The following is a 26,615-nucleotide window of genomic DNA, read 5'->3' as shown; positions in this document are numbered from 1 at the left end:
AGTTCACTCAAACTCATGTCCATCGAGTCGGTGATGCCCTCCAGCCATCTCATCCTCTGTCATCCCCTTCTCCTCCTGCCCCCTCAGTTCCTCCCAGAATCAGGGTCTTTTCCAATAAGTCAACTCTTCACATGAGGTGGCCAAAGTATTGAAGTTTCAGCTTCAGCATCAGTCCTTCCAATGAACACCCAGGACTGACCTCCTTTTGGATGGACTGGTTGGATCTCCTTGCAGTCCAAGGGACTCTCAAGAGTCTTCTCCAACACCACAGTTCAAAAGCATCAATTCTTCGGTGCTCAGCTTTCTTCACAGTCCAACTCTCACATCCATACATGACCACTGGAAAAAACACAGCCTTGACTAGATGGACCTTTGTTGGCAAAGTAATATCTCTGCTTTTCAATATACTATCTAGGTTGGTCATAACTTTCCTTCCAAGGAACAAGCATCTTTTAATTTCATGGCTGCAATCACCATCTTCAGTGATTTTGGAGCCCAAAAAAATAAAGTCTGACACTGTTCCCCATCTATTTCCCATCAAGTGATGGGACCAGACGCCATGATCTTAGTTTTCTGAATGTTGAGTTTTAAGCCAACTTTTTCACTCTCCTCTTTCACTTTCATCAAGAGGCTTTTTAGTTCCTCTTCACTTTCTGCCATAAGGGTGGTGTCATCTGCATATTTCATAGGCACATATTAAACGGTTTATTCCAGTGATCATAAAACAGGTGGCAATTTGAGCACATGTAAGATTTAGTTCATCAGACAATCTATCTATCAGATCTAGTCCCTTAAATCTATTTCTCACTTCCACTGTACAATCATAAGGGATTTGATTTAGGTCATACCTGAATGGTCTAGTGGTTTTCCCTAATTTCTTCAATTTAAGCCTGAATTTGGCAATAAGGAGTTCATGATCTGAGCCACAGTCACCTCCTAGTCTTGTTTTTGTTGACTGTATAGAGCTTCTCCATCTTTGGCTGCAAAGAATATAATCAATCTGATTTCGGTGTTGACCATCTGGTGATGTCCATGTGTAGAGTCTTCTCTTGTGTTGTTGGAAGAGGGTGTTTGCTATGACCAGTGCATTTTCTTGGCAAAACTCTATTCGTCTTTGCCCTGCTTCATTCCGTATTCCAAGGCCAAATTTGCCTGTTACTTCAGGTGTTTCTTGACTTCCTACTTTTGCATTCCAGTCCCCTATAATGAAAAGGACATCTTTTTTGGGTGTTAGTTCTAAAAGGTCTTGTAGGTCTTCATAGAACCGTTCAACTTCAGCTTCTTTGGCGTTACTGGTTGGGGCATAGACTTGGATTACTGTGATATTGAATGGTTTATTGAAAAGCAGAGACATTACTTCACCAACAAATGTTCATCTAGTCAAGGCTATGGTTTTTCCTGTGGTCATGTATGGATGTGAGAGTTAGACTGTGTAGAAAGCTGAGCACTGAATTGATGCTTTTGAACTGTGGTGTTTGAGAAGACTCTTGAGAGTCCCTTGGACTGCAAGGAGATCCAACCAGTACATTCTGAAGATCAGCCCTGGGATTTCTTTGGAGGGAATGATGCTGAAGCTGAAACTCCAGTACTTTGGCCACCTCATGTGAAGAGTTGACTCATTGGAAAAGACTGATACTGGGAGGGATTGGGGGTAGGAGGAAAAGGGGACGACAGAGGATGAGATGGCTGGATGGCATCACTGACTCGATGGACATGAGTCTGAGTGAACTCCGGGAGTTGGTGATGGACAGGGAGTCCTGGAGAGCTGCAACTCATGGGGTCGCAAAGAGTGGGACACGACTGAGTGACTGAACTGAACTAAACTGAACTGAAGATTTAGTTAAGACATGCATTTAAGCTTTTTATCACCAGTGTGCTCTGACAATAACAATTTCTCTGTAATGTGATCTCTGTCAGATCAAAGTTTCCAAGTGTCTCTACAAAACTGTATGTATCCATCTATCCAAGGAGTTCTTTCCTATGACAAAAGTTTGCCTTTCAGATATGTCACAATCATTAACCATGACTCAAAAGAACTTTGCGTGGACACCTCCATCAAACTGACTGTTGTTTACAAGGCCCTGGAAACGAGCTAGTTTCTCACAGCCTTTACTTCAGTACTGTCTATCACACAAGAGAGTAAGTACATAAATTCCTTTTGTTTCAAGTGTTACAAGGGACAAAAGAACTCAAATAGTCCCTAAGATATTCTCTTAACTGAGCATTTTCCAGTGATATCCTATGGCCCTCACTGGTTGACATTTCCTTATAAAACACTCCTAATACAGATGTCTGTATCCAATGTAATGACTTACATGGGCTTAAGCTGAGAACTGCTTTGAAAGCCAGGGTTTTGTCTTATTATTCTCTGTATCTGTGGTACCTGAGGCAACCAGTAGGTAGCAATTTCTGATTTTCATTTCAGCTTTACAAATTAGAAGCATGTCCTCTGAATGTAGAATAACATTCATTGTTCCAATGACTATGCTTATAAGATAAAAATGGAACTATTTTTTTAAAAACAGAGTTTAGTAAATTACATTTTTAGAAAAGTTTTTGTAAAGTAAATGACACATAAGAATCCATCCTCAGTGGCTTTCTCTCACTCATATAGATGGTTAGCTTCTGCAAAGCCTGATGAGTCACCGGCCTGGCATGAACTTCATAAAGCATGGGTAGCTATCATCTGTAAATAGACTGCACTTCCCCATAATTAATTTCCCTAATATTAATGAAAGTTTTGCTGTTCTGCATGTTTATTACCAAACAGGTTTAAAATGTCAGCCTTAATTGATTTTCTACCTAACTCATTTTATAGCAGGTTTTTTTGCCTCCAGAAAGATTATCATCAATTCAACCAAGATGAACAGCAGTAAATAAATAAAAGAAAGAAGACTGATATGGATAAGCTTAAACAAAACTGCCAAGGACAACAAGTCAGAAATGTAAATGACACTTTAGTTGCCTTCCTTTTCTGTTTCTCTGCCCACTTCTCTCCTTTCTCCAAAGGTGTCTCTGAAGCATTATAAATAGAAAAATGCAGTGATGCCCTGATTCTTGCTCTTCTGGAGCTTGAGCATGAATCGCAGTTGTGCAAATTTTTAATATGCTTCATCTGAGAGATTAGCTAAAGCAGAGATGTAAAATCTTTAAATAATATTTTTAGGAAAAATAAAGGTAGAATTTTGTGTAAAATTTTGTGTGCAAAGAGTCGGATACAACTGAGCGACAGAACTTAAACAAAAGGTAGAATTTAACCATCTAAATTAGTTACAAAATTAGTGAGATTATTTGCTATTTTTCTTCATATTCTTTAATCAACAACATGACAGTTGACTATAAATATGCAGGCTACTTTTGACAAAATGCAGAATAAAAAATAAAATAAATACTAGAATGAAAATCTAGTTCTAATTGAAACATGAAGTATTTATTTGAGAAATCCTCTTGCTGAATTTACCACAATTTAATGAAAATTGTGAAATATACTAGTTTGCCTTTGACATGTTTTCCAATTCAAGAAAGATTCTGCTCTTGTTTTTATTTCCCTTTGATCTTTTGCTCCCTTTAAGACAAAATTTTATGTTTTCCTATAACTGAAATAGTATATGTTCTTTAGAAAAAATTTTACATGTGTTGCTGCTGCTAAGTTGCTTCAGTCGTGTCTGACTCTGTGCGACCCCATAGATGGCAGCCCACCAGGCTCCGCCGTCCCTGGGATTCTCCAGGCAAGAACACTGGAGTGGGCTGCCATTTCCTTCTCCAATGCATGAAAGTGAAAAGTGAAAGTGAAGTCACTCAGTTGTGTCCGACTCTTAGCGACCCCATGGACTGCAGCCTACCAGGCTCCTCCGTCTGTGGGATTTTCCAGGCAAGAGTACTGGAGTGGGGTGCCATTGCCTTCTCTGTACATGTGCTATGTATCTCTATATTATCTTTTACCAATTATATTGACACATTTATTTGACTCCTCCCCAGAATACAAATCCTTCCATTCAGAACAGAAACTCTGAGCCCCAGTGCCTTAAACAGTAAACAGCACATGTTACAGGTACAAAATATTTCTTTGTTAAAGTAAGCAAATAAAAAATTTCCACAAATTTACCACTATGAATTATTTACTTATATTTTCTGTTATTTCTTTCAAAATTTTTTACTCTGTTCTTTCTGGATCATTTTCCTAAGTTGGAAAATAATTCTAAAAAATTTTTGACAAGAGAACTCATATTTAAAAACCCTCAAGAGTCAAACAAATAAATCTCAAGTGGTAGAAATGAAGGTCCTATAAAAGGAAGATATTCAAAAAAACCAGAGGACTTACTATCATTTCTAAAATTGTGACACCCACTCCTCCACTTCCTTGTAATATTAACCCTCTGCTGCTAAGGTAAGGAGCCAAGATTTTCACTATAAGAGAAAAGTGATACAATATATAATTCAGAAAGGTAAGAAAAAGTCATATAATATTAAATGTGAATTGGAAGTATCAGTATGAACTCAAGACTTTTTATGTGTTTTCTATCTTTATTACTGGATGAATGTAGAAACTATGACATCTCTTAACAATGAGGACATTTTGTGCCCATATTTTGTATCATAAGCACCATTCTCCATTAAAGGAAGCCAGAGAAACTTGGAGAAATGCAACCAGGAATAAGTCAGGGAAAAAACAAAGTGGAATCTGAGAAATCTTGCTGCACTAGTAAAGAAATAAAAGTGCTCAAAGACTAGTGGAGTTGGATTAGTTATCTGTAGCTGTAAAACAAATCACAAACTTAGAGCCTTAAAACAATATGTATTATCGCCCAGCCTTAAAATTTAAGTCTTAAAAAAAAAAAAAAAGTTAAGCCTTAAAACAATACATATTATCTCCCAGCATTGTGGGTCAGAAATATGCAGGTGGCTTAGGGGGTCTTCAGACTCAGGGTCTCTCACAAGGCTACTATGAAGTTGTCAGCCAGGCTCAACCCAAGATGAGTCCTCTTGGGTTCATCTAGGAGAGGACTTACTTCTAAACTCACGCATGTGGCTGTTGACAATATTTGTTTTCTCATGGGCTGTTTTAATGAAAGCTTAAGTTCCTTGCTGGCTGTTGATCAGAAGTTTCCCTCAATTTCTAGCCATGTAGGCGTCCTCATAGGGAAACTAACAACAGTGCGTCTGGCTTCCATTAGTGTTAGCAAACAAGAGAGTCAGAACGGATACCAAGACAGAAGCCACAGGCTTTTCATAACCTAACCTCAGACATGATGGACCACCACATTTGCTCTACCCTATTTGTTAGAAGTGAGTCATTAGGTCCAACCACACTAAAGGGAAAAGATTATACAAGGGTATGAATATTAGAAAGCAAGGATCTTTGGGAGCCATTCTAATGGCTTTCTATCACACAGATCATGCCAGAGATCAAAGGAACAAGTCTGAATGTGTTCCAACTGAATTGGCTATTGAGGACAATTTGAACACCAATGATAACAACTATAATAATGTATTATGATGCAGTGAATTTTTTTTTAATACTATGAGTCTATAGCTATTAGAAAAAGTGGAGGAAACATTTTAAGTGAGGGAAATGTATTACTTGGAGTCAGATTGATATTTTAATTGAAAATTTATACTTTAAAAAAAAACTCAAATTATGTTTCACAAATCTATACTTCATCCAGTCTCTATGAAAAATTTACACATATATTTGATCCAATAAAAATTTCAGTTCATCTCTGAAAAAAAAAAAAAAAAGAAAAGATGGAAAGTAGAAGGGAAAAACAGTCTTATGCAGAAGAAATGATATAATTAGAAAATCACCATTTTGTAAGCCCTGATCCCAAAATAATGAAGGAATCTTGTAGCATGGATTATCAAAAGGAGCTAAAACCACTGGATTAAATGTAGTCATATAAAAGACTCAAATAGTGCCAAAATGTTATCAGAGGATTAAATATTAGTAGATTAACAATAATTAATATTAATAATAATAGAATAAATATTAATTAATAAGAGCTAAAAAAAACATGCCTTTTTCAACACCAATTCTGATGGTCAGCATCTTAGCCAATCACTAACAATGGACAACTTTATCCTATATGCCTCCTGATATAATGTAATGCTAAATATGGATCATCGCCTATAAAATTTTCTTGCCATAAATGTTTGAAGTTAATCTAGTCAAGGTTTTAGATCAAACACCCAAATTAGAGGAAAAACAGGGGAAAGAGGAACAAGTTAAACAAAACCATGAGGAAACAAGAAGACAAATCTAGGATGAGTGACATCCAAGAAAAAATTACCCTGGACTTTTCAAAAGTTGCTGGTATGGGATACAAGCAAAGAATGGAGGCCTGTTCTAGATAAAACTAAACAGAGCTCAAAACCAAATGCAACGTGTGAACCCTGATTGGACTGTGCATAGAAAAAATAAATTGCTTAGTTCTCTGGGGAATGTCATCCAAAGAGGTCACAGACATATAGTCCTAGATTAAAATATAGTTTCCTGAGTGAAAAGTTTAAATCAGAGAAAGAATGGGTTATTCCCTGTGATTCTTATAACCTCACAATTTAGTTTGTGCACAGTTGACCTCTAAGTGCTTGGCCTATGCACAGTAGAGAGGGCCCTTCTCTACTGATATGGGTGTACATAACTTACAGTGTATAGGCTGGGCAGGGGTAACTGCGCAACTACGCAACATGGAGAGACCCAGCATGAGGAAAGGGCCCAGTAAGAAATAGACAGCCTTCAGAGTCCAGTGTCTGATATCAGCCTCTTCTTCCATGGAACTAACTTAGACTTGCTGAGAAGTTCCTTGCCAAGCTACCACAAAAAATTTCTAGGAACATCAAGGAGATCTCCTTGGAGGACAATTAGAGAAATTTTCAATGAACTAAATATTAAATTGTTGAATTGCTATAAATTTTCTTAAGTGTGATAACAGTTTTGTGGTTGTACATAAGAAAGTCTTTTCTTCTTAGAAAGTGCATGCTGAAGCATCCACAGATAAAATGTCATGATTTCTGTACTTACTTTCAAACTTACTTACCATTTCACACCAGTCAGAATGGCTGCGATCCAAAAGTCTACAAATAATAAATGCTGGAGAGGGTGTGGAGAAAAGGGAACCCTCTTACACTGTTGGTGGGAATGCAAACTAGTACAGCCACTATGGAGAACAGTGTGGAGATTCCTTAAAAAACTGGAAATAGAACTGCCTTATGATCCAGCAATCCCACTGCTGGGCATACACACTGAGGAAACCAGAAGGGAAAGTGTACCCCAATGTTCATCGCAGCACTGTTTATAATAGCCAGGACATGGAAGCAACCTAGATGTCCATCAGCAGATGAATGGATAAGAAAGCTGTGGTACATATACACAGTGGAGTATTACTCAGCCATTAAAAAGAATACATTTGAATCAGTTCTAATGAGGTGGATGAAACTGGAGCCTATTATACAGAGTGAAGTAAGCCAGAAGGAAAAACACCAATACAGTATACTAACGCATATATATGGAATTTAGAAAGATGGTAACGATAACCCTGTATACGAGACAGCAAAAGAGACACTGATGTATAGAACAGTCTTATGGACTCTGTGGGAGAGGGAGAGGGTGGGAAGATTTGGGAGAATGGCATTGAAACATGTGAAACGTCATGTATGAAACGAGATGCCAGTCCAGGTTCAATGCACGATGCTGGATGCTTGGGGCTGGTGCACTGGGACGACCCAGAGGGATGGTGTGGGGAGGGAGGAGGGAGGAGGGTTCAGGATGGGGAACACATGTATACTAATTAAATAATTTTCTATTAAAGAAAAAAAAATGTCATGATTTCTGTACTTACTTTCAAACAGATTTTTTTAAGTAGGTATATGCAGAGAGAAACAGAGACGCCAGTACAGACACATACGCACATACATACACACACAAAGACAGAGGAAGAGAAAGAGAAAAATAAAATGTGGCAAAAATGTTATCAATCACAGAGAATCTAGGAAAAGGGTATGTGACTGTTCTTTATGCTATTGTTTGTTCATACTTCTCCTGGAGTCTGAAATTTTCAAAATAAAAACTTGAAGGAAAATGAGGAATGTCTGCATCTTGAGTAAATTAGAAGTTAGTTTACAAACAATATGAAAACATGCCTCATAGTTCTCCTTCTTTTGTAATTAAAGAAATCAATAATCCAGATTTAGATACTAGACCGCTGGCTGCAAATAATTGACCTAGGAAACCAGATTAAATTATTTAAGAACAAAATTAAGGTCTTAGAATACTGAAATGAGGACATGGCAAATAATATGCTCAAGGGAAAATTTTACCTAGGTGATTTTTAAATCTCTTGTTATTTCTAATTTATTATACACTGTAGGCTGTGACATTAATCCAGTAAAATTTTAGACAAAATCCACTGTTATTGAAAAATATTTCTCTTAACTATAATAATGATTATTCCTCAATATAGTATCCATTACTTTTCATTGATTGCTAAGTCATCATTTGTTAAACTAATGTGTGTGTGCTCTGTCGTGTCTGACTCTTTTGTGACCTCCTGGACTGTATCCCACTAGGGTCCTCCGTCTATGGAACTTTCCAGGCAAGAATACTGGAGTGGGTTGCCATTTCCTTCTCCAGGGGATATTCCTGACCCAGGGATCAAACTCATGTCTTCTGCGTGGCAGGCGAACTCTTTTACCACTGTGCCACTTGGGGCTTTTTGTTAAATAATGTTAAGATACTGGTCCAAGAAATCAATTAAGGGAATAAAGGAATATTTAACCAACTGCTGTTCTCTGACTTTCTATGACTATTTCTTCAGTAACTGATTAAAGCAGATTTTATTGAACTATGTAACTTCTCCACTGTGACCTTCTTTTTCCTATTGTCTAAAAGAACTCTGCTTCAATTGAATATTTGAGCTACCTGGGAAATAAAAATCACATTTTCCCTCTCATTCTTTTTCTAATTAATGTGTGAATCCCATCTACCTCTAAGTCACTAGATGGTACTCAACATTAAACCTGGAAAAAGAGGGTCTTAGACATAAATTCAATTACACATGGGAAGCTAGCTGCTGTTTTTGCTGTTCAGTTGCTTAGTCGTGTCCGACTCTTTGCAACCCCATGGACTGCAGCACACCAGGCTTCCCTGTCCTCCACTATCTCCCGGAGTTTGCTCAAACTCATGTCCATTGAGTATTCCATCCAAACAACTAGTCCTCTGTCGTCCCCTTCTCCTCCTGCCTTCAATCTTTCTCAGCATCAGTGCTTCTCTAATTGCAGTCCAAGGGACCTCAAGAGTCTTCTCCAACACTACAGTTCAAAAGCATCAATTCTTCGGTGCTCAGCCTTCTTTATGGTCCAACTCTCACATCTGTATGTGACTACTGGAAAAACCACAGCTTTGACGATATGGACCTTGGTCAGCATAAGTAATGTCTCTGCGTTTTATATGCTGTCTAGGTTGGTCATAACTTTGCTTCCAAAGAGTAAACATCTTTTAATTTCATGGCTGCAGTCACCATCTGCAGTGATTTTGGAGCCCAATAAAATAAGAGTTTCTCACTATTTCCATTGTTTCCCCATCTATTTGCCATGAAGTGATGGGACCAGATGCCATGATCTTTGTTTTCTGATTGTTGAGCTTTAAGCCAATTTTTTCACTCTCCTCTTTCACTTTCATCAAAAGGGTCTTTAGTTCTTCTTCTCTTTTTGCCATAAGGGTGGTGTCATCTGCATATCTGAGGTTATTGATATTTGTCCTGGCAATCTTGATTCCAGCTTGTGCTTAATCCAGCCCAGAATTTCATGATGTACTCTGCATAGAAGTTAAAAAAGCAGGGTAACAATATACAGCCTTGACGTACTCCTGTCTCAATTTGGAACCAGTTCATTGTTCCATGTCCGGTTATAACTATTGCTTCTTGACCTGCATACAGATTTCTCAGGAGGCAGGTAAGGTGGTCTGGTATTCTCATCTCTTTAAGAATTTTCTTCCGTTTGTTGTGACCCACACAGTCAAAGGCTTTAGTGTGGTCATTGAAGCAGAAGTAGATGTTTTTTTGGAATTCTCTTGCTTTTTATATGATCTAACGGAGGTATGCAATTTGATCTCTGGTTCTTCTGCCTTTTCCAAATCCAGCTTCTACATCTGGAAGTTCTCAGTCCACGTATCGCTGAAGCCTAGCTTTAAGGATTTTGAGCATTACCTTACTAGCGTGTGAAATGAGCGCAATGGTACAGCAGTTTGAACATTCCTTCTCACTGTCTTTCTTTGGGATTGGAATGAAAATTGACCTTTTCCCAGTCCTGTGGCCACTGCTGAGTTTTCCAAATTTGCTGGCATACTGAGTGCAGCACTTTAGCAGTAGCATCTTTTATGATTTGAAATAGCTTAGCTGGAATTCCATCACCTCCCCTAGCATTGTTCATAGTGATGCTTTCCAAGGCCCACTTGACTTCATATTCAATTCAAAATTTAAAAGAAAATTTTTTCTCAAAGAGAGGAGATGTTGGTGTTACAGAACCCTGTTTTGACTGTGTCTTTGGCACTAACTATTCAAACAGTGCATGTTCTTTTACATCTTCCCTTGTTTCCTAATCTGCAAAATGTATAGCAATTTCATTGTGTTATTGGGGAGAATAACTGAACAAATGTATATAAAATGCTTGGTACAAAGCAAACCCTAAACAAAAGCTAGTTTTCTACCAGACTAATTCCCCTAAATAATTCACTATTATTGTATTTTTCTTAACAAAAATAGTATCTTAATAATTGTGGTGAAGAACCAGGTTCTCCAACTATATAACTAAATTTGACTTCCAAAATTAAGTCTGGTCACAAACATGCATGTGACTTTTTTTTTTTTTCTCTTAAGAAAAACAAGGTACTTCCCTTGAGGTACAGTGGTTAAGACTTTGATTTTCCATGCAGGGAGTAGGGGTTCAATGCCTGCTCCAGGAGCTAAGATGCCACATGACTCGTGACCAAGAAGTCAAAACATAAAACAGAAGCAATATTGTAACAAATTCAACAAAGACTTTAAAAATGGTCCTCATCAAAAAAAAAAAATCTTTAAAATAAAAATCAAAAGGGATTTTTTTAGATGATCTCTTGGGTCACAGAATTTTAATATTTGTTAGTTATTTTAGATTATTCAAATATAATGAACATTAATATATAGTTCACAATAATAATATGGTTAAAATTTTAGGATTTTAAATTATTATTTCTCAAAGAGAGAGCAATTAAATGGAAACCGGAATAAGATTATAAAGGTCGGTAAAGTACATTGCAGGAAAATGAGAAGACTACTAATCAAAAGAGGGTTCTTCCTCACAGAAAAGCCAAGCTAAAGGGTCTCAGAGGGCTGGTCACCCTGTTTGTATCCCATTCATCAAAGTCTTAAGTCACTGGTTAACAATCTTCTCACATCTCACATTCAATATTTCTCAACTTGATCCCATTCCTCAAAAAAAGATCCTTAAAATAAATCCCAGCTCTTGAGGTGAAATGCCATTCTTTATTTTATTTCATTATTGTTTCTCAGATTTTTTTTCTTCATCGCCATGTTCAAACAGCTCACAAAAGAAGCACTGTTTTCAACTGATGCAGGAGCCATGGCCCTGATATCTCTTACCAGTACTCATCTTTTTGCTTCCTATAGAACCCATAATCTTTGACTATGATTTAAGAGTGCTTTGCAAGAATTAAAAATAAATTCAACTTGGACACAGTTGAGAGATGCAAAACAAAGAGAATGATATTTAAAATAACGTCATTCAATGCTCTGTTTCTTATCTTCCTGGAAAATACTGAAACTCTAATATCTATGGCATGTGCTTATAAACTAACCAAGACAAGTATAGTTGGAGTTTTAATTATCTCACATCTCATAACCTCAGTGTGCATGCTTGCTTAGTCGCTCAGTCGTGTCCAACTCTTTGTGACCCAATGGCCTATAGCCCTCCAGGCTCCTCTGTCCATGGGATTCTCCAGGTAAGAATACTGGAGTGGGTAGCCATTCCCTTCTCAGGGGATCTTCCCAACTCAGGGATTGAACTTCGGTCTCCTGCATTGCAGGTGGATTTTTTTTTTTTACCATCTGAGCCACTAGGAAAGCCCACTAACCTCACTAACCTCAGAAGTACCTGCAAAGGAAGTCCAGAGAGCAGTGCTTTGACAGTATGCATTTCTCCTTAAGGATGCATTCTCTTTTTCATTAGTTTCCAGATTCTCTGGAGAAAGAAGTGGAGAAAGTAAAAAATTTGCTTCAAATTTAAACCTATAAATTTGTCAATTTGAATTGCTGCTTTATTCCCAAAGGCATTTGAAACAATTTACTTTTCATATTTGTCACAAGCTAAGTGTGAGTCTAGCCTACTCTTAAAAAGAGCACTGCTGATACTGAGAGAATACGGTTGTGTGGCTCCCCCCAGCGCCCAGTGAGAACGTCAGCACAGCCCAGAGAAACTGTAGGAAGAAAAGAGATGCTTTGAATTATCGCCAGCAAAAGCCCACTGTCCAGCCTTCTTCAACACCTGGTAACAGCTGGTGTAAAGACGAGATGAAAAACGAACAGAGGTCAAATCCAGGAGGACTTCGTTTGTACAGCAAATCAATTTAAAGCAACAAAAGTATCGAGATAAAATTTCCAAGAACTTCTGAAGCTTAAAAACCATAGCTAAACTTTAGTAAGAAGAGATGCAAAGAAGTTAGAAGCAAGGCTTCACTTCACATAGCATCTCGTTAATAGTTTCAGATTCAGAAAAGTAGAAGAACTTTTCCCCTGTAATACCAGGGGAAAAGCTAATACCAGACTATTCCCAAACCAGCAAGTAATTTGGAATGGAAACTGACACAATACAAAATTTTGAATGTACAGAATATATTCCAGCTGAGAGTCTTCAATATCAGCGCCTCCCAGAGGTTCTGGGCAGCCATTTGGCATTTCATAGCATCAAAACTTCTCGGTCTTGACCCAAATTTCAACCATGTCCCACGGACAACACTGCCTTGGTTCTCTTGAGAGTTCAACCCTCATAGCAACCTCTAAATTCAAAGCATAGTTTCTGAGAAGAGAAAATCCTATGGAACAAAGATGGGAAGATATATCTGCCTTCCAAATTTATAAGCCCCTCTATTTACCAGCACCAGTCAACACACAAGAGCTGGGGGGAGGTACTCAGCTAACGCCTCCTATCAACAAGCCTGACTCATAAGTTCTCAAGTCATCCCACCATGCATGAACAAAACCCCTCCTTGCCTTTATCCCTTTTCTGATTCCTTACTTTTTCTGTTTTTTTTTTTTTTTTAACATCTCTCTGGCCTCTCCTCCCTCATACAGACAGCTCTACCAGGTCACTTTCCCCTACTGTTCTTTTCCAGGTTTCAAGATCGACTCCGCTCTGACTTTTGTTTCTCTTAATCTTCTTCTATCAAATTTCCCTCAGCCTCCTGTTACTACTAACATGGGAAGCAGTCTGTTAAATTACTGAAGAGGCTCTACTACAAAATGCGAGAGTCATAGAGCTTAGAGGTCCAAAGAGTCTCAAAAAGTGACAGAGCTTTCAGCTCACAGCCTGTTAAGGTACCTCTCTGAATTTTTCAAATACTGAAATTGAGGCTTAAAGCAAGTAAGTGTCTTGCCTGCTGACAATTACTTGGAATTTTCAGCTTCTTAAGACAGAATATTTCCCATTATAAACACTACTTCCTTATACATAATATACATAATAATATGGAAAAAGTTATGAGGAAAGGGTTAGGTTTTTCCTATTTGAGCATTGTCAGCTATATAAAAAGCCACCTGACAATACTTATACTTGAATCCCAGTATCAGAAACAATCTACTTTTTAATTTAAAAATATTTTGTCTTTTAAATTATTTTTTTTTCCTTCACTTCAATATGAATACTTTGCCCTTTTTTCAATAAATGCCTCTTCCCTGGTTATTGTGTATAAATACAAATATGTTCTCATTTTAAGGTATATTGTTTCTGCCTGCCAGCTGTCATGAACTGCAACTGCAGTTGCAACTGCAGGAAAACTCAACCTTTCTTGTATGTTCTTTATGTTTTGTTTTGCCATGAGAGTTAATTGCAGATCTGCTCCCATAGCTTCCTTATTGCTGCGGAGTTAACCATGGGTTTGCTGCACCGAGGAAGGTTTATCAAAGGTCTGGAATCCAAAACAAGGGCAACAATAAACACCAATTAGACCCAGGCCCTCTGCTCCCACTGCCTTCACAGGTTAAGGCAGCAACCTAGCTTTTGAGTTCAGTGAGACTGGACTCTCCAAAAGCCCCTGACGAATGTGGCTGAGGGAACATGCGTGGCTCAGGGGCCTGTTTCCAATGTGACTTTTGGATCATAGTTTTCCATCTTGACTGACATGATAATGAGGAGGCGCTGGCAAGCAGCATTCCTGCTCTCTACTTTTTTGAAACAGCTTCTCATGGGACTTTGCAATTATATCAAGCCCTAACTCATCTATTAGGAGTAAGTGACCTGTGAGCCTGTCACCTGCAGTTTATTTTGTCACAGACTAATAACTTGAGAAAATGACACTGGGACTTGATTGTGAGACAAAGAATACCCAGTGCAAATTAAAAATTACATACACTTTCCAATTTTGAAAGAAGCATGCATTTCTCAGCTGTCTTGCATAATTTTCCTTTTAAAAATTACTCACTTTCTAAAATAGAAAAATATAAGTATAGCTCTCTAAAAACACAAACATACAGAGATATATAAACTGTTCTATCACATCAAGAAAATGGAATTGCCTTTAAAACATTCAGTTTTATTAAGTAAACAGAAAACTGCTAGTAATTGAATAAAAACTTTGAAACATTAACACAAATACTAGCTATAGTGACCTCTAGTGTTCTTAAGGCTGAACAATCAACAGTTAAAAACCCAGCTACTTAACATATTCAATGTGGTTAGCAAATATAAAATCAAATTATAATTTCTGAAAATGAAAGCGATCTCACTAGTAAGTATGGCTTTACAAATTATCATCTCCATGAAAAGAAGACAAAACAATAAAATGAAGGATTTTATTATTAACATCTTATCTTCCTAATGATTATCTTTTTCATTTTTTGTCTTTAACTTTTTTACATGGATACATATTAATACAATCAACACTATATATATTTATCCCATACAGTATGGGAATCTATTTTTTTTTAATTTTAGAAAAAAATATTTTATTTCTTTGACTCAACCTGAAATCTGAAGTACAGACAGATACCAAAGGGTTTATCACTGGAAAAGTGTTAGGTGCTGACTTCATATTTTAGTGCGTTTTGTGATATGACTATACTTCCACTCCCAAAATACAAGTTCTATTTTCAAGGAGGAGCTGACTAAATATTAAAATCAGATAATTAGAATATAAAGAACAAATGTATAATAGGAAATTTTTAAGGTACAGGATGCCTGGATTTCTGTTGTTCAGATTCTCTTTCCTGCAGGAATGACAAATCAATTAATTTATAGCATTTTTCTCTAAGAGGAAAATATATGAAAACAGGACTTGTTTAACTATGAGATGCATTATTATTTTTAGCTCTAACAACCTGGTAAAAACTCTGGCAGTCTATGCTTTTTCAGGAAAAGAAATTCTACCTATGCAGGTCCTACAAAAAGCAACAGTTCAAACTGTGGAAATACGGGATTTATGTTTCTTACCTAACGAATCTCATCCTTCAAAAGAAACAGTGAGAAAGACAAATGTCATACGATATTGGTACATGTGGAAACTAAAAAAAAAAAGATACAAATGAATTTATTCACAAAACAGAAACAGACTCACAGACTTACAGAACAAACTTATGATTTCTAGGGGAGAAGGGAGGGGGACAGATTGCGAATTTGGGATGGACATGTAAACACTGCTATATTTAAAATGGATAACCAACAAGGACCTACTGTGCAGAACAGGGAATGCTGCTCAGTATTCTGCAATAACCTAAAAGAAATTTTTTTCATATAGATACATCTATATATATAATTGAATCACTTTGCTGTACACCTGAAAGTAACACAACATTGTTAATCAACTAAGCTTCAATATAAAATAAATGAGAAAAAGTTGTAACTATGTGAGGTGATTGGTGTTAACTAACCTTATTGTGGTAATCGTTTCCCAATACATACATATGTGAAATTATTATGCTGTACACCTAGGACTAATGTCATAAGTCAGTTAATTTCAATAAAGCTGAAAAAAAAACTCTTGCATTTTGTTAAAAAAATTAAGAAAAAGGAACAGTGACTGAAAACAAACGTTCCTAGAATGTCCTCATTTGTGTTTCTCATTTGCTCTGATGTTAGGGGAGTCCTCTTGTCTCGTCTATACAGTAAAGCAGCAGCCACGGTGATCTCAGAATAAAATAGTTAAGTGACAATGATATATGAACTGGGCTCTTGGAAACTATGGAAAGGCAATAGCTCATCCTTTTAAGAAAACCTCAAATCACTAGCTCATATTTCATGAAATATTGCATTTTCATCTTATTGTTTTCATTTCTGCTATTGTTATAAACAGAGACCTATAGGCAAGAAAAATGAAAGATGCAAAATAATTAACCTTAAAGTTAGGACGGCTTTTTATGGATGACTGCTTCCAACCATGTGTGTCATTCAATCACCAAGTCACCAAATTAAGTTTGATTTTTATTATTTAAGTTATTTTTATTATTAGGTTATAGGATTTTTTTTAAAAGAGGGAATTAATTTGTACGTAGGTATACGGGGAAAGCTTTTAAAGATACATAAACTAAAGGAGACCTCAACACTTTAATAAAGGGACACTGAATCACCAAGAAAATTAAGTCAAAAGTTAGAGGAAGATTAGCTTTCCTCTTTCCCTCTTTTAAGTTGACAAGTAAAGATCAGAGTGATGTAAGAGCTAAGGAAAAAAAACAGGATTATATGGGGACGATAAATTTACATGTGCTTACCCAAAGGGGTGATCATGAGGTATGTAGCCCAGGGGAGCAGAACACAGCTCATGATGATGCCAGAAACTCCACACGGGAAAGTAGATGAAAGACATTTTCTATATCTTCAGCAACCCCAAATGTAAGGAAGAGCAGTCATGTGATATTAAGGTCGATGGGATGTTCCTGCTTCTATATCATTCATTAACCTGATCCTTGTTATATTAAAAAATCTGTTCACCTATGCTCAAGAATGCAGACAAATCTGTGCCAAAAAGATATTTCTGAGCTGAGCTTAGAGATCTTAAGACCTTCGTGGGTCTCACAAAAAAGTAATACTTTTTACACAATTTTACTTTCCCCCCAAATAAGTAACTCCTTAAATTGTTTAAAGTTAAATTTTAAGTTACTTTTGTAACCTTGAGTTTCCATCTATTGTATATGTAATCATTTTAGTTAATGTAAAAAATATACTGAAAATTGCAAAACATTGATTAAAGAAATTTTAAGATACAAATGAATGGAATCATATCCCCTGTCATGAATTGGAAGACTTAATATTGTTAAGACATCCCTACTACTGAAAGCAATCTACAGATTCAATGCAGTCCCTATCAAAATACCAATGGCATTTTTAACAAAAATAGACTAAAAGAATTCTACAATTTACGTGGAGCAACAAAAGACCATAGATACTAAATCAATCCTGAGCAAAAAGAAGAAAACTGGAGGCATCACAGGGCCTGATTTCAAAATATATTACAAAGCCACAATAATCAAAATAGTACAGTACTGGCATAAAAACAGGCCAAACAATAGTATAAAAAGCCCAAAAATAAACCCATGCGTACACAGTCAACTGACCTTTGACAACAGTGTCAAGAATACACAACAGAGAAAGGACAGTGTTTTCAATGAATGGTGTTGGGAAAACTGATATCCATATGCAAAAGAACGAAATTAGTTAGACCTTTCTCTTACACCATGTGTGTGTTAGCCACTCAGTCATGTCCGACTGTTTGTAACCCTGTGGACTATAGCCTGCTAGGCTCCACCATCCATGGAATTCTCCAGCATGAATACTGGAGGCAACAGAAGTAAAATTAGACAACTGGGTCTACATCAAACTAAAAAGTTTCTACACAGCAAAGGAAGCAATCAACAGTTAGATTGAGAAGGTTATCTATAGAATGAAAAAAATACATACCATATATTGGATAAGGAATTAATCTCTAAAACATATGAGGAACTCCTACAAATCAATAAAAAAATTAATAATCCAATTAAAAAATGTGCTAAGGACTTTAACAGAACCTATCCTAAAAGAAGCAGAAGACACTAACAAGAGGTGACAAGAACACAGAAGAACTATACAGAAAAAAATCTTCATGACCCAGATAATCATGATGGTGTGGTCACTCACCTAGAGCCAAACATCCTGGAATGCAAAGTCAAGTGGGCCTTAGGAAGCATCACTACAAACAAAGTTAGTGGAGGTGATGGAATTCCAATTGACCTATTTCAGATCCTAAAAGATGATGCTGTGAAAGTGCTTCACTCAATATGCTAGCAAATCTGGAAAACTCAGCAGTAGCCACAGGACTGGAAAAGGTCAGTTTTCATTCCAATCCCAAAGAAAGGCAATGCCAAAGAATGTTCAAACTACCGCACAAATACACTCATCTCACATGCTAGCAAAGTAATGCTCAAAATTCTCCAAGCAAGGCTTCAACAGTACATGAACCGTGAACTTGCAGCCTCTGACTGTGTGGATCACAACAAACTGTGGAAAATTCTGAAAGAGATGGGAATACAAGACCACCTTACCTGCCTCCTGAGAAATCTGTATGCAGGTCAAGAAGCAACAGTTAGAACTGGACGTGGAACAACAAACTGGTCCCAAATCAGTAAAGGAGTATGTCAGGGCCGTATATTGTCACCCTGCTTATTTAACTTATATGCAGAGTACATCATGCGAATGCTAGGCTGGATGAAGCACAAGCTGAAATCAAGATTGCAAGGAGAAATATCAATAACCTAAGATATGCAGATGACACCACCGTTACGGCAGAAAGCAAAGAACTAAAGAAATCTCTTGATGAAAGTGAAAGAGGAGAGTGAAAAAGTTGACTCAAAACTCAACATTCAAAAAACTAGGATCATGGCATCCGGTACCATGACTTCATGGCAAATAGATGGGAAAACAATGGAAATAGTGAGAGACTTTATTTTCTTGGGCTCCAAAGTCACTGCAAACTATGACTGCAACCATGAAATTAAAAGATGCTTGCTCCTTGAAAGAAAAGCTATGACCAACCTAGACAGCATATTAAAAAGCAGAGATATTACTTGCCAACAAAGGTCCAGCTAGTCAAAGCTATAGTTTTTCCAGTAGTCATGTATGGATGTGAGAGTTGGACTATAAAGAAAGCTGAGTGCTGAAGAATTGAAGCTTTTGAACTGTGGTGTTGGAGAAGATTCTTGAGAGTCCCTTGGACTGCAAGGAGATCCTAACCTGTCCATCCTAAAAGAAATCAGTCCTGAATATCAATGGAAGGACTGATGCTGAAGCTGAAGTTCCAATACTTTGGCCACCTGATGTGAAGAGCTGACTCATTGGAAAAGACCCTGATGCTGGGAAAGATTAAAGGCAGAAGGAGAAGGGGAGGACAGAGGATGAAATATTTGGAAGGCATCACCAACTCAATAGATATGAGTTTGAGCAGTCTCCGGGAGATGGTGATGGACAGGGAAGCCTGGTGTGCTGCAGTCCATGGGGTCACAAAGAGTCAGACATGACTGAGTGACTGAGTGACTGAACTGAAGGACTTTAATAGACATTTTTCCAAAGACAACATACAAATGGCCCTTAGACATATGAAAAAATGCTCAATATCATTTGCATCAGAGAAATGCAAATCAAAACCACAATAAGATATATCACATCTCAAAACAGAGACAAGGATGACAACAATGTAGAGAAATTTCACGCTATTAGTGGGAATGAAAAATTACACAGTTGCTATGGAAAACAGTATGGAAGTTTCTCAAAAATTAATAAGCTACCATATATTCCAGCCATCCTACTTCTGAGTATTTATCCAAAAGAAGTGAAATCAGGATCTCCAAGAGATACAGCACCCCCACGTTCATTGCAGTACTCTTCACAATAGCCAAGATTGGGAACAACCTAAATATCCAACAACAAACGAATGAATAAAGAAAATGTAGTAAACACACACTATGAAATACTGTTCTGCCTTTAAAAAGAAAAAATTCTGCAATATGAGATTATGCAGATGAAGCTTGAGGACATTATGCTAAGCAAAATAAGTTAGTTAGAAAAAGATAAAGACTGCATAATTCCACTTATATGAAGTATCTAAAATAATCAAATTCATAAAATCAAAGAGCAGAATGATGGCTGCCAGGGGCCTAAGGAGAGGAAGATGGGGAGTTACTAACCAATATGCATAAAGTTTCAGTTAAGAAGATGAATAAACTCCAGAGATCTGCTATAGAACATTGCACTAATTGTCAGCAGTAATGTACACTTAAAATTTTAAAAGGGAAAATCTCGTTAATTCTTACCATAATGAAATAAAAATGTTAATGACATCTGAAAAAATATTCAATATAATGAATATACTAAATTTCCACCTGTAAAAAATAATAGCCAAACTAAAGTAAAAACACTTTAAATATTTTTACAATATTTACAATAGTTAATATTGCTCTGATAATCAGATACAAATGATATTACTAAAGAATAAAAATATTTTTTTCTATTTATAGGGAAAATAGGAGGATATACTTGTTATTATGTGGACGTGCATTATCAGGTCTTTATGCTCTAATTATATCCTATGCCTAAATAAATCCTTCTCTAAGTATCTGTTCCTCCTGGAAGGTACTACTTTCAATAAGGCTAATAATATCCACTTCACAGGGATATTTTAAATCATTAAATGAGACAAAGGTCACAGACTCCCTTGAATAACTCCTAGAGCAAAATAGGCAAATAAGGAACAATAACGATTCCACTTTTCAAAAACAACATATTTTTGTCACAATACAGCCAAATTTACTGCACATTATCTTATAACATCTTTTGTAAACTGCCCCAAATCCCTACAGCTCCTTAATTTAAAAAAATTTTGGTGTATTCCTTTTTGCCATTAAGTTTCATTTAAATTTTAATCAACTTTACTAAGGTATGATGTACATGAAATAAAACCTATCCATTTTAAGTGCATATTTTGATTAGTTTAAACAAAAATGTACAACCGTATAACCATGACCACACTCAAGAAATGAACATTTTCATTTTCCCTAAAAAATTCTCTGGTGCCCTTTATAATCAGCTCCCCATCCTCTGGTGCCCTGCAACCAGTGATCTACTTTCAATCATTATAGATTAGCCTATTCTGTAATTTCATATAAATGGAAATAATATATCCTATTTTGTGTATGGTTTCTCTTGCTTAGGATAATGTTTTTACTATTCACTCATATGTTTATATTAATAATTTTGTTCCTTTTTACTACCAAGTGATAATGTATGGATTTATTGCAATGTGTTTATTCTTTCCCCTGTAAAGGATGTTTGGTTGTCTTCTAGTTTTAGGTGACTACGACAAAGCTGCTGTAAATATTCTTGTGCAAAACAGTCATATATTTTACTTTTGCTTGGGTAAATGACTAGGGGTGGAATTGTGGGTCCTGTAGTAACTATATATGTAACTATATATTTAACTTTATATGGCACTGCCAGACTGTTTTCCAAACAGTTGCATCATGTTATTCTTCCACCAGCAATATATAAAGGCTCTGTTTTCTTTTCATGATTGTTAACACTTGGTCAGTTCAGTTCAGTTCAGTTGCTCAATCATGTCTGACTCTTTGAGACCCCATGGACTGCAGCACGCCAGGCCTCCCTATCCATCACCAACTCCCAGAGTTCACTCTAACTCATGTGCATTGAGTCTGTGATGCCATCCAAACATCTCATCCTCTGTTGTCCCCTTCTCCTCCCGCCTTCAATCTTTCCCAGCATCAGGGTCTTTTCAAATGAGTTAGTTCTTCACATCAGGTGGCAAAGTTTTGGAGATTCAGCTTCAACATCAGTACTTCTAATGAATATTCAGGACTGATTTCCTTTAGGATGGACTGGTTGGATCTCCTTGTAGTCCAAGAGACTCTCAAGAGTCTTCTCTAACACCACAGTTTAAAAGAATCAATTCTTTAACATGTAACACTTGGTACTGTTTGTCTCTTTATTTAGCCATTTTAATAGGTATAGAATAGTATCTTATTGTGGTTTTAATTTTAATTTAATTCTATCTTATTTTAATAAGATAGAATAGTATTTTGTTATGATTTAATTTTCCTATTTATTAATGATGCTAGCATCTTTTCCTGCTTATTGGCCATTCATATATCTTCCTTTTTAAAGTGTGTGGTAAAATATTTTGCCAGCTATCACTTAAAGTATTTAAATTACCTGATTTATTCTGAATAGCTAGAACAAGACTCTTGAAAGCATCTCCCCTTGCTGATGGTTCCAGTTTAGGAAGCTCCTGAGCCAAATTTAACTAAGATCTAATACCTGAGGTAACTGAGGAAACCAATGAAACTCTGGGAGATGGTGATGGACAGGGAGGCCTGGCGTGCTGCAGTCCACGGGGTCACAAAGAGTTGGACGTGACTGAGCGACTGAACTGAACTGAACTGACGAAACACAGTGGGATAGAGAACAAAAAAGCAAAGAATATTGCAAAATGAATCCAAAGAAAAGCTGAGGCTATAAGAAGAGAAAACACAACATAGCTGGCAGTCAAGAGGACCAGGAGAGAATCAGGCTTTAAAAATTGATTAAGGATAAATTTCAAAACGCAGACTGTGAACATAGGATATAGGGGTCCTTTAAAGTGGTATTGAGTGTTTTTATGGCATCAGCATGGAAATTTACATAAAAAGACTGGATATCTTGTTGGTTTGAGTTTAGTACTTTAATAGTATACCAAGTTGTCACTGACTTCTTGTCCTAACTGAGAAAGCAGCCTCTAGTAAATAGAGCAAGAGATGGAGTTTAGGAAAGGTGGCTTTTACTGTAATGTTTGTGATTAACATGTTATAATCTTATCAAAAAGTAACTTCCCTGGTGGCCCAGATGGTAAAGAATCTACCTGCAATGTGAGAGACCCAGATTCAATTCCTGGATTGGGAAGTTCTCCTGGAAAAGTGAATGGCAACCCACTCCAGTATTCTTGCCTGGAGAATCCCATGGACAGAGGAACCTGGTGGGCTACAGTCTATGGGATCTCAAAAAGTCAGACACGACTGAGTGACTAACAGGTAATCTTATCAAAATGCTTCTTCTGTCTGCATCTCAATTTCCTCAACAATCACACATAAACAGCTTGATTTATAGAAGCCGTATCCTTAAACTTTTGCACAAGTAAGAGCAAACAAGCAACAAAATAATCTGTGTTAATACCATGAGTTCCAGTAATCTTCACAGAAACTCGAATGCTAAAGATTGCTTGTAGTCATGCTAGATGTGTGGTCTAACCACAGAGAGGTTGTGCAAAATGCTTTCATTACAAAAATTTAATAATAGGCATGTATAAAGTGAAAGGTGCAGTGTTCAAGAATCTCTTCTGACATGCTTGCCTACAGCACTGCCATATCAGGAAAGTAGAGGTATGATCACATTCAGCTGACTCCCTGGTATTTTTCTGTTTCTTTCTTCCGCATCTCTGGATCCCAGTCCTGTCAGCCTTCCTCAGTTGGAGAAATCACAGTGACTTGGGGAAGGTGAAGGAGATGGCCTAAGAGCCTCCTTGTACACGTCTCTCAGCTGCCCCAGAGGAGTACATCAATACTCATCCCTGAACCTTTCTGAGGGAAGGGTTATCACAGGACCCCTATTTCAACAAACACATATGGAATGCCCACTCCGGACACCCTTAGTTTTCTATTACATTATTTTCCTTATAGGACAAAATACTAGTAGCATTGGCTGGGAGAAGAGTAAAAAGAGAGCAAGATCTCTACAATGTATCACACTTAATATTCTCACTGATACTGTTGTATCTGCAGAGAATTTTTGTTATACTGTAGATATTTTCATTACAGATTAGGGAAAAAGGGAAGACCTAAGTTACTATCATTTCTGTATAGACAACTATATATATATATATATATACACACACACACACACACACATAAAACATATATATATATTTCAAAAACAAAGTTTTTGAAAAAGCATTTACTCATGCAATAAAAATAAACTGAAATAGACAAGATGAAATAACTTCAAAAAACTACACAACGCAAAGGAATTAGTTTTTTCTCCAATCTTCAAATGTAATCAACTCCAACCCACAGAAAAAAAGATAGAGCTATCACACACAATTCAAAGAGGAACCCAAAAGGATAACAAGAAAATGGAGAGACGTTCTAGTTCATTGTTAATCAGAGAAATATAAATCAAAACCACAGTGAAATTTAAGTCTACACCCTATACACTAGCAAAAATCATAAACCAATAGAAAGTCAGGCCTTGATGGGAAGGTGCTGATCCTGAGCATGGTGGGCACTGTTGGCGTTAAGTCGACAGGCACCCTGGAGAAGAGTGTACTGGCAGTATCCACTTACGTATTTTCCTGGGTATGTGTCCCTTGGAATTCCACTGGATCTGTCAGTGTGAAAGCATGACAATGCTCATGATAGTGTTGCTAATGGTGATGTAAAGTAGAGGCAATTTGGACTGTCCTTCCTTGGGCAAGTACACAGATACAAATGGTGAACATTACCAACTAGTTAGAATGAACACACCAGATAGAGTGCGGAGGGGAAAAAATGTGCAAAGGCAAATGATAACGGTAGCACAATGCCATTTAGGTGAGTTTTCTAATCATTAATGCATCCTTAATGTACACAGTAAGAAAAGCACACAGTTAAAAGAATCAATATATTCAAAAGAACAGATCTTATATACATATATTAAAATGATTGTCCTTAAGGAACAGGTATGTAAACAGGAAATAAAAATAAGAGTAACTAAATAAGTAAAACAAGAGACAGTCCCTGTAAGACCAATGATGGTAGATAACTTAAGACCATAAATGATAATCAAAGTGGGGCGGGGAGCAGAGAGAGATAGAAAGAGAGAGACAGCAAGAAAATGCTATTAGGAAAGTACTAAAATAATTAACTATTGCCTCTAGGCTTCTAGAGCACAAATAAGCTAGAAATATCTTTTGTAGGCACAGAAGTTTTCTTTGAAGTATGAAGATAGTAGAGAATGTGAAGAATTTAGATCATATTACTCCTAAATTCATCTTGCCACACTGTGATGACCAAGAGACAGAAACAGAAGCTATTAGAAGAGCAGAGTTAAGCCACCTTTAAAATAAGCCCCTGAACGCCACTGTTAGCAAACCTAGAAAAAGCAGGGCTGGCCTAGAGCACATAGTAAACATAATACATTTATATTAACCCTTGGAAAGGACAGCACCCCCAAAGTCTTCACAATATAGCAACCCTCTGGATTTATCATTACGAATATATATTTTGAAAATTATGAAGATGTACCCTTACCATTTTCTTTTAAAAAGCAAAAACAACCTCTGGAAATCTCTAAGAAAAATAATAATGATTGAACTCCACTTTAGAGAATGTATAGATGAACTTGGGCTTGGAGGAAGAATCAAAATATTTCAAAATTTCTGTCTTCTATAAAGAATAATCTGTCCCCTTTGTTAAATAACCACCTGATGAATTTCAGCTCTCTATGAAAGACAGAAAGTGGAAACAGCATCCTAGCACCTATATTTCAAGTGGTGATAACAGCTGCTGTGGGGAAAAATGGGATTCCATGATCAAATAGATGGGTAAACTAAAGGTTAAACAAAGTTTCATGGACATAAACTACAGGACTTGTCGAGCCTATACAATGCCAAAGTGCACTGTGAACATTCCAGATATTTAGGACCCAGAATTTCCTGATCTAACTACAGACACCACACTGAGACCTGCCTGGCAGTTCAGTGGTTAAGACTTCACCTTCCCATGCAGGGGGTGCAAGTTCAATCCCTGGTTGGGAAGCTAAGATCCCACATACATCTTGGTCAAAAAACCAAAACATAAAACAGAAGCAGTATTGTAACAAATTCAATAAAGACTAAAAAAAAAGGTCCACATCTAAATACAGACACTGTTCACTATGGAGAACTCTGGGAGATTAGAACATCAAGAAATGTTACTCTAGATCAGGTGTTACCAAATCCAGTTGATCATCAAAATCACCTAGAGTTATCTATAGCTGTATAGATATACGGGCTTCCCTTGTGGCTCAGCTGGTAAACAATCTTCCTGCAATTGTGGGAGACTTGAGTTATATAAATATAGACTCTAAGTACCATCCAGACTAACAGGCTCTATTTCTGGGAAAGATGAGGAAAAGAGAAGAGGAAGCCCAGCAATTTGCATTTTAAATAAACTCTCCAGGTAATTTTGTTAATCAACCCAATTTGACTATCATGCATAGATAAAGATTTAGGTATACAGGATGTTTCAAAAATTTTTGTATAGTTTTAAGCTTTAATAATTTCCAAAGTATAATGTTACACACTTAGAAAAAATATTGAAAAGGTCATATAA

The 26,615-nt window shown here is 36.8% G+C and overlaps 1 long non-coding RNA gene across 1 annotated transcript; it reads left to right on the top strand.

The window, feature by feature from the left end:
• The first annotated feature begins 1,421 nt into the window (after window positions 1-1,421).
• Window positions 1,422-4,184, top strand: LOC132345574 (uncharacterized). Its single transcript, XR_009495027.1, has 4 exons — window positions 1,422-2,139; window positions 2,615-2,675; window positions 2,819-2,945; window positions 3,979-4,184. It is a non-coding gene; the product is annotated as an uncharacterized lncRNA (long non-coding RNA).
• Window positions 4,185-26,615: the final 22,431 nt, after the last annotated feature.

Source organism: Bos taurus, chromosome 6, assembly GCF_002263795.3.
Source record: "Bos taurus isolate L1 Dominette 01449 registration number 42190680 breed Hereford chromosome 6, ARS-UCD2.0, whole genome shotgun sequence".
Lineage (NCBI taxonomy): Eukaryota > Metazoa > Chordata > Mammalia > Artiodactyla > Bovidae > Bos > Bos taurus.
This window is presented reverse-complemented; position numbering and strand designations above follow the sequence as displayed.